At 40.7% G+C, this 14,010-nt stretch overlaps 1 protein-coding gene across 2 annotated transcripts in view; it reads right to left on the bottom strand.

The window, feature by feature from the left end:
- ZNF217 (zinc finger protein 217) overlaps window positions 1-13,565 on the bottom strand; it is a 28,649-nt gene extending 15,084 nt beyond the window's left edge. Inside the window, exon 1 of one of the 2 annotated variants that reach the window (XM_074604993.1) lies at window positions 13,408-13,565. The gene's annotated coding sequence lies outside the window, so the exon portion shown is untranslated. Of the gene's footprint in view, window positions 1-12,599; window positions 12,937-13,407 lie in introns of those variants that run through there. The other variant, XM_074604994.1, reaches the window with a different exon arrangement.
- Between the last annotated feature and the right edge of the window lie 445 nt (window positions 13,566-14,010).

Here is a 14,010-nt window from a genome sequence, read left to right as displayed (position 1 = left end):
TTCCACCTTGCTTTTATTTGGAAAAAAAAAAATGAAAAGTTTGTTTCATTTCAGCCAACGAAAAGGTAAAAATTCAAACACAACCATGTAATAGTTTAGGCTACAAAGATTTCCATGCCAAGTAGTTGTAGCAGGTAAAGATGTGGCTATCTGTGCAGCTGAGGTTACTTTCTCCAGCCTTTTCTGATCAATGGTGCTACTCAGACAGAAAAAGGTGGTCTTAAGCCATTTCAGTAGAAATCAGCCACCAGAACTTTAACTGCTTGTACAATTCAGTGGCCCAAACATGTTTGCAGATAACACTCCTGCAAGGTCACCTGCTGGCAGAATCAGTATTTCTAATAGCCATGGACGGGAAGTTAACAGGGCTGAAGCAAAAAGGCAACTATATCTATAGACCCAAGGTTTTACATCATTCCTTCAACTATACTGGATACCTTTACCTACCACAGAACAGTCAAGCCCAGGCAAGATAACGACCTGGGACAGCAAACATGACAACACATTGCTAAGAGTAATAGATCCAAACACTTTATCCACTCACTGCACTACAGCCTGGCCCTGAGAATAATCTTTGGTTTTAATTTGAAAAGTTAGCAGCTCCTTTTCCACTATCATGCAGACAAGATCCTATTGAAGACAGGTAAAAAAACCCCACCAGAATGCTAACACAGAATAAAATTATTTTTGACAGTTGCATGTCTTCCATTTTTTTTTCCTCTATCTCCTGGGCTTAGTGTCTTCATTGTTCAATCCTCTAATCCAGATCTAGACAATGATCAAATCTAACAGCAAGAAAATTCTAGCTTTCTAAAGCCGAGTTGTTTCAGGACTGGGCCAAAGACTCATCATGTGCTAAGTTAAACATGAATGGAGGGATCCTGGGGAGTAGGGTAGACAGTGCAAGAGGGGAAAAGCCACTGACAAGTTGATAGCAACAAAACATGGACTTTCTGCAGCCAAAGTCTCTTTTCTAACTACGCCCTTTATCCTCATTTTCAGTTTTATCACTGCCATGATTAACCCTTCCTCTCTGAATAATGACTCAAAAAATCTTTTGTAATAGGCAGGTTCAGCCTATGGTGTGACACTTCCGAATTGCTTCTATTGCCGCTTTTGCCTTTCTACCTTCCCCATTGACTTTTGATTTTCCAGCATTCACTCCCTGCCATAGGCAGGTGGAGAAGCTGTAACAAGAGTTTGAAGATGAAGTATTCAAAGAGCCTTCCCTTTTGTATAACATCAGGAAAAACATATCAAAGGGTGGTGGTTCGCATGTTTTACTTCATGTCTCAACTTGCTGTTTTGTTCTATTTCTACTGCAGTTTTAAGAAGTATTTTTTACACAACAGGATAACATGCTGCAGCAAAGTTCATGTGCATAAATGGTGACTATCTGCCTGAAAATAATTTATGTGCAACCCAAAAATTAACATCAACTTTGAAAGACTCCTGAACACCTATAATGAATATCCGGTCAAGATTAAAAAAATGAACAAACTAAAGAGTTTAATGCCTTTACATTCAGATCCACAGGTAAGCGCTTCACAGTAATAGGTATAAGACTCATCCTATAAAAAGGCCAGAGGCATTTCTGGGGTACGCAGTCAGAGCCAAATGCTAGAATGCCTAAAGTCCCACGTACTGAACTGTTGAGATTAATTATCAACTATTTCCTTGCTAGTGTCTAAAAATACAGAAAAGGCCGATTATGCTTTATTACGCTTCCCAATTTGTGGCATTACAACATATACACAATAAAGCAACAAGAATGAAGTCACTGTAGACAGAAAACAGATGAAAAACAGCAGAAATCCACACTCAGTCCCCTGTTGTCCACATCATTCTGGGATGAAATGCGGGTAGAAGAGAAAACCTTGTAACTGGGACGGCTGCACACAGTTCTACCCAAACCACATGCTTAAAGATTTAATAGAATAAGGGACAGGCATAGATCACATCTAGGGAAGGCTCTAGTCTGGTCACTGATGTGTGAAAAATCCACCTCAATCAATCAATAACATCTTCTCTGGTAAACCCTTTGAAAACAGGTCTGTTTCAATCTCATCTCATTTAAACATATCAAAGGCAGACATTACTCAGCTGTCTAAAAAACTAAACCTGTCCTCACAACCACACATATAAATAGAGAACATATGATTTTAACACACAGACCATGAGAGGAGCTTAACAGGAGTTTAGATCCAAATTGCATTAGGTATCAATTGGTCTGAACAAAGCCTTTGGAGACTTCTTCCATGGCTCTTTAAAGTACTTTACACACCTCCACACACCTCCACAAACCTGCGTTAGCTGCTGAATGCTTTTCAGACTTTCATTGTTTTTAATAGGAGGCTCTGAACACTTTTGAAGAACTGGCCACAGCTCATCCTCTAGGCAGCATTGCAAAGCAGAGCAAGATATTCCTGTTTTAGGAATCTGAAATGCCTATTTGCAGTTCAAGCAACTATTGTTCTTGGATATAGCATCATATACAGCAGATAGTACCTATAAACTGAAAAAAAAAATTGCAAGTAGCGTTTCTGAAGAAAACTGCAGATGCGACTAGAAAGAACTATATTTAAACTGAGAAGGAAAAAAAGATATTACTACTGGAGTCAGAAGGTGAGCTACAAAGCTCTGGTCTTATTTTTATATCTGGTGATTATACACTTCACTCTGATTAGATATATGGCTTTTACAAGTAGGCATGACTTTACACTCTGTTTCGACAAGCTAACACATGCTAAGACTACAAACCAAATATCTACTCTAGGATTTTATCCATTATTAACAAAACCTTTCTTCCTAGTGAAGATATTATTATGCCCTGGATTTGAGGACCAAAAATGCTGATTAATTACATTCCTGTTATTCAAAATCCTGTAGGCAGCAGCAAAACTGTCAAGAGTTGTCTTAGTTCTGTACTATCGCTTCCTTGGGAAAGTGGACAACCTGCAGTTTTGACGAGCACTGTAACTATTTGTGGCTGAAGGTCTGTATAATAGCTCAACAAAAAAATACAGTACCTGGTGTTTCTTCTGTTGTCTTTCACTGTCAAAAGACAAAAGAATAGACACAACACACCAGTATCAGTCAGAGATATTGAGTAAAGGAACAGAACAAAACAGGAAATCCTTTCTTCCAATCGCTGAAAAGCGATAAATTTGCTACAGATTAACTCAAGGTTGAAAATAAAGAATGACTATCCCTCCTCACAATAAAGCGAGTCAAGAAATCTTGACTTCCAACTCCCCTATCCATTTGTAAATGCCAACAGGCATCTCACACCACAAGCCAGGGCTCACATCTTCCAATGGTCACTGCAATTGCCTTGGGCAGGTCAGGAGGAACCCATCTTGCTCAGCCCACCTGGTCATTTCCCAGAGTGGTCTGTCCAGAAGTGGTAAATTCTTCTCAACTGCAGGATGTACTTTATTCTTCCAGTAGTCCAGAGCCTGAGCATTTAGCAAACTTCAGTTCACAACCGAGTCATATTTGGCTATATGGCCTTCAGTCAAATATTTCAACAGGTTTGCAGTGATACCCATTTATAAACACCACAAAACATATATAAATAAAGATTGAACTGGATAGATGAGAACATCTTGTTTTCATTGCACTTGCCACACAACCTAAGAACCACACCAAAAAGCTGCTGCATATAAATGGATTATTAAAACAGAGAAAATTTTAATTACGTACCTGTAGTTTAATTTCTTTTTATTAAATTACACAACCAAAGATGACATACTACAGTCTCAAAGATTTCTTGGGGAAATGACCTATCAATAGTAATTTTATTGCATTTCTACTTCCTGCATTTCAAAATTGCCATGAATATGTAATAAAAACTCTAGACACACCTATCAGAGAATAGCAAAGTCTAACCATTGAATTTCCCATTTTAAACAGTACAGAGCACTGGGAATAAAAGTTGTACAGCCAGTACCAGGAAAAACAACTACACCTTGCTAATTCTGCGCTAGCAAAACTATTGTTAAACTGTAAAAAGCAAGCTGGAACAATTACAGAAGTTAACCCAGTTGCTGCAACACTTTCTTAAAAACAGAAGTGAGAAAATAGAAGAGTTACAACTAAGTATATGATACTTAGTTACCTTTCGGTATACTAGAAGATACCTACTCAGACATAAACACCTCAACTGTCTGCAGATCCTTAAATTCAAGGCACTGTTTAATAGATGACCAGAGTTTCTTTCTCTGCCCTACTAAGGTTCTACAAGGTTTTAAGTCCTACATAATCCAGTGCCAGCAAAGAATGAGAAAGCCACACTCAAAAACTCGCCAGAGCACCAGCTGCTGCATATTAACTACCTTAATTATTACTGTGTCTATTTGACTTGAGACACTTCCATGTAACTCTCAATTCCACTTAAAAAAAAAAATCTTCAGTTTTACTCATGTTTCAAGAAGTTTCGGGATATTAAAAGTGATTTTACATGAAACACTATTTTCTCTTGGTATGTTTATACCTCAGAACAGGTTGCTGCTTTTTGGCATTGCTAATGAAATAGCTTTTATACTGCTGATTCCTTATTGGAAAACACAAGTCATTTAAACACCTTTTCTTTATTTCAATCTAAAAGTTTAGCTTGTTCAGAATAGTTGTTCCAGCTCTATCTAATGAACCTAAATAAAAGGAACCAGTTAACATCACTTTTTCCTCATTGAGACCAAAAATAAAAACTACCTCATGGACATTATCTATTTTTCCTGGGCAAATCTATATTCAGGTATAGGCATAGTAGCTCATGCATAAATAAATACAACTTCAAATTCTCAAGTAAAAACCTGAGATGAGGCAGAACTTAGCTTATTTAGAGCATTTTTTTTAATACATATATATCATTGCATAAAGTTAAGCCAGTTGCACCACACCTAGTACACACACAGCATATTAAGCAGAAATACCATCCCTAAGTAGTTGCTAACGACATTCAAGAGCGCCAAACTCTGGAGATAGCACCTACAGTGTCCTAGGTTGTGCGTGTGGCAGTTAGCAGAAGCCATCAGTGACAATGGCTCCATTGTATCAGCAGTACTGGTGTGCTATGGCCTTTGCAGGCTCCTATGTTTAGTCAGAAAGGGAAGTTCTAATTTATCAATTGCTCCAAAACATTAGTCAGATTTCCAAATATCCACAGCACAAAATTTAAAGTTTGTTTCCACAGGTATTATGGTTTTTATGGCAACCACTTAACTTCCTTTCTCCATTTAAGAAGAAACACATACAAGTCACACCTCACGCAATAAGGTGTTCTCCTGTATTAGGCAAAAATGTCTTTCCTACACCAATTTGAGGGAAGGGTAGCCCCTAAATCTAGGAAAAACGACACACTATTTGCTGCATAGACTGTGACCTTATTTCTGAAAGAATACAACTGCCCATCTGCCTATGACTTAAGTTAAAACACTGGAAAGCTATAAAAGTCAGCACAGATAAAACATTATTTTGCAGAAGAGCAGAAGAGTCAGCTTTTCTTCATGACACTAGATGAAGCCAATAACTTACCCTTCATTACTGTGCGTTCTATTGCTTTCTAGGGAAGGGAAGAGCTACTCCCTTCTATCTTTTAACAGTAAATCATTTTAACACAACATCACAGTGTATTTCTTTGTTAATCCAGGAGCACGTGAATACACCTAACATTGTTCTCATCCACACATGGTTTTGTACCAAGTGTTCAAGTAAAAATGGTCTTAAATATAGTTAGTTAACAGTTCAGTCTGATAAAGAACTAACACGAGTACCTTTAAAGGAAACGGAGATTTAGGGGGAGGAAAGGGGAGGAAGAGAGTTGTTTGTTTCAGTTGCAGGAAAGATCAAAACGAAGACGGTTCAGGTTGAAAAGAGAACATAAAAGATGACCCCAAATTGGAATTTCCACTCCCTAAATCTGCAAACTTAAGCCCCCTTGTTAGTCTTCATCCTTCGGGCTTGAAGTTTTCAAAGTTATCCTAAACTTAAACTCAGAGGGGTTTTCATGGCTTATCTTTTTATCCTCTCTAAGAGAGAGGCTACTCTGTTTTCCTCAGTTACAGTCCCTTCTAACACTACAGAGCTTCCCAATGCAACGACACTAATTCATAAAAACAGAACTGAAGAAACAGAGACATATACACCAGAATGCAAGAATGTTATTATCCAGGCATTTCTCCACAAACACTTTAGAAATTGAAAGCTCTTTTGTAGTCAGATAAGAGAGACATAAATGCAAGTCGTTTTCCCCCTGAAGTCTAGCAAACAGGATTTTAATCACCAGTGGAAAATAACTAGTAGTTAATAATGAACAATATTAGGAAAACTCCCTCCCCCCATTTCAGACATCTATACTAATAGAAACAAAGGATATCCTTTCTCTAAAAAACCTTTTCCTGTGGAGTCCCTTTTTCTTTAAGGCTATATGTCTAAGAGTGTTTTGGCAGAGGATGGATGAGCTGAATGTGTCTCCTCAGTGAACTGAATGCCTCTTCTATCAAAAGATGTAATTATTCCTTTTAAAGCTGAGAACATATAAGCTTGCATCATTTTGCACATGTTTTTCCTCCACTGAGCAAGAGCAAATATAAAAGAGACTAATTCTTGGCATTAAAGGAGGAAGTGCTACAAATAAGTATTGACTTTTTAAGTTCAGAAGGACTGCTCTAACAGCCAAATACTTCCCCCCCTCTGATTAGGAGAGAATTTCTCGGGAACCACAAAAACAAAGTGTATTTTAGACAATATGAAGTGGCCAGTACCTGTCATAGAAAGGCCGAGAGACACAAGAGTGATTCCATTTTAAATAAGTCTGGGACACATTTCACCACTGCTATAAGATGATGCAATTTCATTACATCAAGAAGTTACATGCACTTAAACTGGCAGTGACCCCTTACCTTACAAAACAGTTTATTGTTCTCTCCACAGCAGGTAGAAGACTCTCTTGGTGGAGTGAGTGATACATTTTTATTGTTGAGTCAGTCTCACCTTACATGGACCGCCTTAAATGTTTAGTCTTGGTTTTCATTTGAAAGAAGGTATTTTCAGAGACCTTAAAAGCAAATTTGACTTTTCTACTTCTTGGCAGAAGGATGTTAGGTCTCTACAGCAGCCACAACTACAAAGAAGTGGTAAATTCAGAGTTTACCGAATTAGACTTAATTCCTTATTACTCAACAGCCAGGAGTTCCTCTGTAGCAATTATAGGCAAGTTGCATCCCTTTGGGCAGCATAGGTGAAATAACAGGAAAAGAGGTTCATTCACTATTCCTGAATTTGAGAGAAGCAGTCACTTCCAAAGAGTTCACTTTTTTAAGGTCATTAATCTTCCCTAGAGCTCTCACCTGATTTAAATTTGGGATCTAACTCTTATCCAACACAGTACAAACCCCTGTACCTTGGAAGAAAAAGCAGCAACTTCTTATCCTTCCCCTCTGCACAGCACTGACTTTGAAGTTGTCACTTTCAAACATACCCACAATTATGTATTTGCAACAATCAGTCTTGAAAGATGGAAAAAGGTACACAGTCCGAGGAAAAGACATTTACTTCTACTTAAATCATCCCCTGGACTAACATCTGAAGATACTAAAATAGAAAAGTGCTAGAAATAGACACTTCAAATAGTTGCCTCCTTTCTTCCATGCAGGTGGGAGATCTTCCAGAGGCCCACAGAGACTGATGGAGACAAAGCCTTTTTAATTGCCTAGCATTGCATTATCTCACACTAGTGGACTGAAAGGATGTATGCAATGTTGTAGTCCAACATGCTGAGCTTCACAGTGCCAAACTGTCCCAGAAAGGAGAGTTAACATCCACAAGAAACTGACCTTTCAAACAGGCAGTAGTTTCATCTGTGAATTTTAATACCATAAGAAAAAAAAAAATATTAGAAACAAACATTAAAGCTAAACAGAAATTGTGGCTTCTCCAGAGCACCTTTACATCCATTTTCCTTACAATGTACTAAACATCACAGTCTTTGGGCGTAAGTCTAATTTGCTTCTTCCTACACGCGTACCAAAAGAAAGAGAGGCTGACATAACCCCAAGGATTTCACCAAACCAGTTCTCAACTATCATGATAAAGTGCAAGCACAATACAAGGGCCTTTAATTTCCCTGATGTAGTTTGTCCGAGGTAAACTGTACTCACTTTATTACACTGAAAAATGCAAGTGTACCCATTGCGCATAAACAAACTCAGACTTTGATACTTTTACTTTAGCACATAGAAAATCACCATCCAGTCAATTATTCACTTATACTTGGATGGGTTTCTGCTCAAACCTTTAAGTCACACTGATCTACATAGATTTTCCTGCGTATTATAACCACACTTCCTCTTGTACTTTCTCTTGAAATTCACAAGGCAGTCTGATAACCAATTCCATCTTCTGCAACGAACTCAAAGACATTATACTTCAAAACAAGTATGTCACCTATATTTTTGATTTGTAACTTTTTTTTTTCCCCCCACCACATACATTGTTTTACTTTGAAATTGAAAGTCTGTTCTATCATACCACTTATCTTGCTGCCCCCTTAAAAAAAAATAAGGAGGAAGACTGAAAAGACCTAGATTTATGATAAGCTATAAACTATGCTCTGACCAAAGTCATATGACTATAATAGTAGAAGTTTTAATACTTTTTTCCTCGCTGACATACACCCAGAACTGGCATAAATAAATTTTCATCAGCAACAAAACAAGATTACTCAGCAACTTCACTGTAAAAAAAAAAAAGTTAATTTCTAAAAGCAAATTGTTTTGAGAGTAGCTCTCTGTTTGGAAGGGCACAAAAGCCTAGGTAAGTTTAGGCTGGAAAAGCATATTTGGTTTTTTTAATCCTAAAATATAACACATATTGAGAATCTTACATAGCTTGGTCATATCCTTTTCCTTACTTTTGTATTCAGTTGCAAATCTCTTGTGGTATGAGTCACATCTCTCTAAAAGCATGCATACAGTAGTCAGCAGAATCCCCTGATCATATTAATGCACCAGAAAGAAAAACTTTTTTGTTACTAGTCACCTTTAAAGTCAAAGGTCATCAGAAATGACTGAAAGTCCATTAAAAGTAAATAGCAGTTTGAAATTAATGTAGTTATGAGATGTGGAAAGAGTATCTGATTGGAACGCTGATGTTCTAAATCAAGAGTCTCAAAAATAAGAGGGCTGAGCTGGCAAATGGCAGCCCTGCTGTAACTGAAATGCACTGTCTTGCTATATTTAAAGACAATACCTCAACAGTTAAGTATTAGAACATTTTAAGTGAGATAAATAAGCATAAGACACAGGCAAATATCCTTGGTTATTTAATCATCCTGAAAGCAGTGTGGAAGTGTGAGGGCGAGTTCAAAGGTCAAACTCTTCTTTCAGCTTCTTGCAAAGAAAAGAAAGCTTAGCCCATTTTACCTTAGGGAAGGGGGGGCCTGTTCTTTCCATATGCCAGCGGTAGTTACAGCATTTCATAACACAGGAAAGAGGGAGGTATTTACATATACAGTGTGTGGAATCTTTTACTAGGACAATGAATTCCTAATCAAGATTCAGCTTAGAAAGATTTAGGACAACAAAAAGTCCCAAAGAACAAAGGGAAGTTAAAATTTACTTAACATTTCCCCAGAGCTTCTTCATTACAAACTCTGAGATTTTTGTAACTAAAAGTTTCTTGTAATCACAGTTTTGAAAGGCTGAGTGAAACCCACAGTTCCCTTTTAAAATTATTTCCCCCTGATCACTGTAATAACTTAGCACTTTGTTCGTATAAAATATATTTATCTATCAACATAGTTCTAAATGAAAATAGAGTAGTAACGAGAAGATACATTCTGAAGATTGGAAGTAAGTGCTCAAAAGGGAATTTTTTTGAGTGTGATCTAGCGAAAGGGGAAACCAAAATGAAATAGCCTTTTGTGCAAGACAGTCTGATAAAAGGTGCTAAAGTTTATTATCGTCCTCTTTCTAGTCCCTACCTTCAATTTTGCTCTGCCCACCCCTACCAAAACAAAGCAAAACCAAAAAACGTTATTCACTTAAAATGAAGAAAAAGAAAGGAAGAAAAAAAAAAAAACACTCTAATCCAAAGCCTGGAAGCCATTCTCTAAAGACTACTTAATATGAAACTTTGTTTACAAGATACAAATATAGCCTTCTTACCACATTCAAAACCAGAAAACATCCACTTATTTAAAGAAATGTTTTTTCTATTTTGATCAACCAGGACATAGGTATTCATTTTAAATTTAAATTCGGCCCCAATAGTGCCACATGAATGTTTTAAATTCATATATGATATGCACAGTTTAAGAATGTTTAAACAAAGGAAGTAGGAAAAGCCTCAAAATACACAGCAAAACTTAATGGCTTCAATTTTAAAATATACACTGATTGCAGCATGGCAAAATTATTCTCTTATGCTTACAGCCAGTCTTCAGAAAGAATAAGTGCAGTCAGTGTAGTAATTTGTCCCACTGGAAATTCTGTATAAAACATCTACCTAAAATAAACAAGGCTTCGCAGCAAGAATCGTCAGTTGCCATTAAGGACACACCTTAAAGTTCTTACCACACAGTAACTAAACAAGTACAAACTAGTGGTGACTGTTTGCTACTTTTGTCTGAAAAGTTAATGAGATCAATTCACTCCTCAGTATCAGATCTTAAGATAATTTTCTTAAAAATGCAAGAGCCAAACAACCCCAAAACACGAATATCCAGGATTCGAGTGTCTGATGTTTTATCAGAATGCCTAAGGTTCTTGTAAACACGAGTATAAATATTAACATTTAAACCTGACACCACGTAATGCTAAAAGGTAAAATGCTGAACTGCTAAGAATACTAGTGCTCTGGTACTGGAAGGCAGCTGTTGTTCCCCTGCCTTTTCTTTTGTTGTGCTTAATCTCATGTCAAGTCATTCAACCAACTCCAAAGCGATGAAGACATAATTGAACAACCTTAACTAAAAACTGATCTACAGTTCTTAAATAGCTATATATACTGTTTAACGATTCAAAACGGCTAACATATGAAAAAGAATCTATAGAATATAAATCAGCAACTCTGGTGCATGCAGAAGAGTTACTTGGCTGTAGGCCAAGCCAATCAATAATCACTGTAATAACCATGTTTCTAAAGTTATTTGTTTTTCATATTCGTCACCCAAAAAACTTAAAAGACAAAACTTGAAAACTCATACTGCTTTCAAGAACGAGCGGCGAGACATAAAATGCAAATATTTTGCACAGAATTACGATATTGCTCATTAAAAAAATACATTACAGAAAGATTAGTGATCACAAAGCCACATTCCTGCTACAGATCTTAAAATATTGACTCAGTTACAGAACTAGTAAAGGGGAAGAAAAAAAAATACCTCCTCCACCCTTTCCCTCTTCCCTCCCCCTCTGCCAAAGAATGCAGTTTATCCTACTTATTTGAAACTGTCCTTTTATATTATCCAAGGAAACGCTTAAACTTTAGTGTGGACATCACAAATTAAAGTATTAGTCGTATTCCCAAACCTACAGTTAATAAGAGCTCCTAAGAGCAATAAAAAACATGGCGTTAAAGCATTTGCAAGCCATTGTCATAGCACTGTGCTCTGATACCTTTGCAGACACAAAACCAGCCCCCACCAACCAACAAGCATGTAAGCATTGGTCAGCAAGTCAATGCCTGCTATTCAACTTGTAGTTAGGCGTTTTATTTCTGTGTCTTCCAGATCATATCACTCCTGCATTTCAGGGCCTAATAAAATGTGAAGAATGATATGCTCCCTCTCTCTCCTTGCATCTGAAACTGCGTTATTTCCCTCTTTTTCTTTTTCACACATTCTTACAAAAACTTCCCTTTTCACATACTTCTATAAGAAAACATTTCACTGCATCTACTTCAGTTCCTATTTCTATTTTCGATTTTCACTAGATCCTTCTGCTACTGCCTCCCCCTCAAACCCACTGGTAGAAACTGATGTAGTTTTAGAGCTCTCAAGGTCATTTCAGAAACGAAAAAAATAAACGTTGCCTTAAAAAACCTTTAAACACACAAAACCCCTAAACCAAACCCTTTTCAAATTCAAACGCCTTTCATCAGCAGATCAATAACCCAACATAAAGATTTTTGTTCACCACCACTTCAAAACTATTATACTTCAATTCAAATACTTACTGGGAGTCACACAGCACATTTTATGGGATGGCTCATTAGAGTACATACAGATCTTACTTTAGCTGCAGGTTTTCTGTGTGGGAAACAAACAAAAAAAAAAACCCCACACCCAGAAACAGAAAGTCCAGCGGGTATCACGGAACAGGAATGAAATTTAATCTCTAGATATTCTAGAATTTTATTGTCCTCGCTTGGCAACGTCTTTTGTTGCTTAAGAAGTCAGTTGAGGCTTATTTATTTATTTTCTAAACTTCCTATTCCCCTTAAAAAAAAAAAAAAAAAAAGAGAGAAACACGATGCCAAAGAAATAATCAGAAAGGGTTTAGTCTTTAGAAAGACAAAGGTAAACGAAACAAAAACTGGCAAAACGGATCAATAAACTTTTCATTAACAACCCCCCCTTCACCCCACGAGCCACTTACTACAAATCCTTCTTCCAGGAACATCTTTGACTCACAAAGAAATAGTCTCTTCCCGCTCCACCCCCACACACACACCCGGCAAAAAAAACCACCCCAAAATCCAGGCTGGACGCCTGGAGTATGGAGGAGCGAATTCCCAGGTATACAATGGAAGTTTCAGACACCTACTTGCGCGAGGTGGGGGGGGGGGGGGTGAGCAGGGGAGGGGGAGGCGATCCCGGGCAGGAGGAGGAAAATCGGGCAGAGGCAGAAGTTGAGGGGTGGGTGGGAGGGAAGGAGGGAAGGGCTCCTCTCCCTCCGCGCCCGCCGCTGCCTCTGGCTGCCCGGCTCGGCCCGCCCCGGGTGGCGCGGCCGGCCAGCCCCCGGGGAGGGGGCGACGGGAGGGGCCGGGTACCTGCCGCCGCGGGAGGGGACAAGGCTGAGGCGGCCCCGGCTGCCCGCACACCTGGCCCCCTCCCCGGCCCTTCCTTCCTTCCTCCCTCCCCCTGCCCGAAGCCGCGTCCCCCCACACACCTGCCCTTCCTCCTCCTCCTCCTCTCCCCCGGGGGCGGCCGCGCCGGGACAGGGACGGGCGGCCCTGCTCTGGGGGGGGGGCCCTGAGCCCCCCTCCCCTCACAAAGCGGGGTGTACCCCCCAGATCCCCTTCTAACGTCCCAGAAGGGACTGACCCCCCGCGGTCAGTCACACAACCGGCCCCGAGGGGACGGGGGCTGCGCCTCCCTCAGGTGTGTGGAGGGGGGCGGGGGGGGGACGAGGAGGGGAGGGGGGGCCGGACCCCCTGGAAGCTGACCCCCAGCCCTCCCCTCACCTGTGCCTGAGCCGCCTCCCCGGCCGGCATCCTGAGGCGGGGGCAGAGGGAGGAGGGGAGCAGGGGCGGCCGCCCGCGGTGCCGCCGGAGCCCGGACTCGGCGGCGCTGGCGCTCGAGGCACTGTTTGTAAACGGCTCGCGCGGCAGCTGTTGCTGGGGCAGCCCCCTGCCTCCGGCCCCGCCCCCTGCGCCCCCCCCGCGCGCGATGGCCACGCCCCGCTGCCGGCGCTGGCCACGCCCCCCGGGGCGGCCCCTGAGGCGGGGGGCGGCACGGCCGGGCCTGGCCCGAGCAGCGCGTCCCGGGGCGGCCCGAGACCGGGCGTTGGGCCCGGTAGCGGACTCGGGGCGGCCGGGCCCTGGGCCTGGCGGGCGGTGAAGGCCGCGGCGAGATCGTTCCCTTTGTGCCGCCGCGGTGCGAGGCAGGGAGCCCGGACGGGGCCCGGCGGCCTTTGTGTGTGGCGATTCGGGGTGATGGGGGCGATGGTTATCGCCCTGAATAACAAAACGGCGCGGAGGACGCTTGTATAAAGCCTTGTATCGCCCTGACATAAAGCGCAGGGGCCGTTACGGGCCGGATCGGTCCGGGCTGCTCCTGCGGCCGAG

Source organism: Larus michahellis, chromosome 12, assembly GCF_964199755.1.
Source record: "Larus michahellis chromosome 12, bLarMic1.1, whole genome shotgun sequence".
Classification (NCBI taxonomy): domain Eukaryota; kingdom Metazoa; phylum Chordata; class Aves; order Charadriiformes; family Laridae; genus Larus; species Larus michahellis.
The sequence above is the reverse complement of the archived record's forward strand: the minus strand, read 5'-3'. Positions and strand labels throughout refer to the sequence as shown.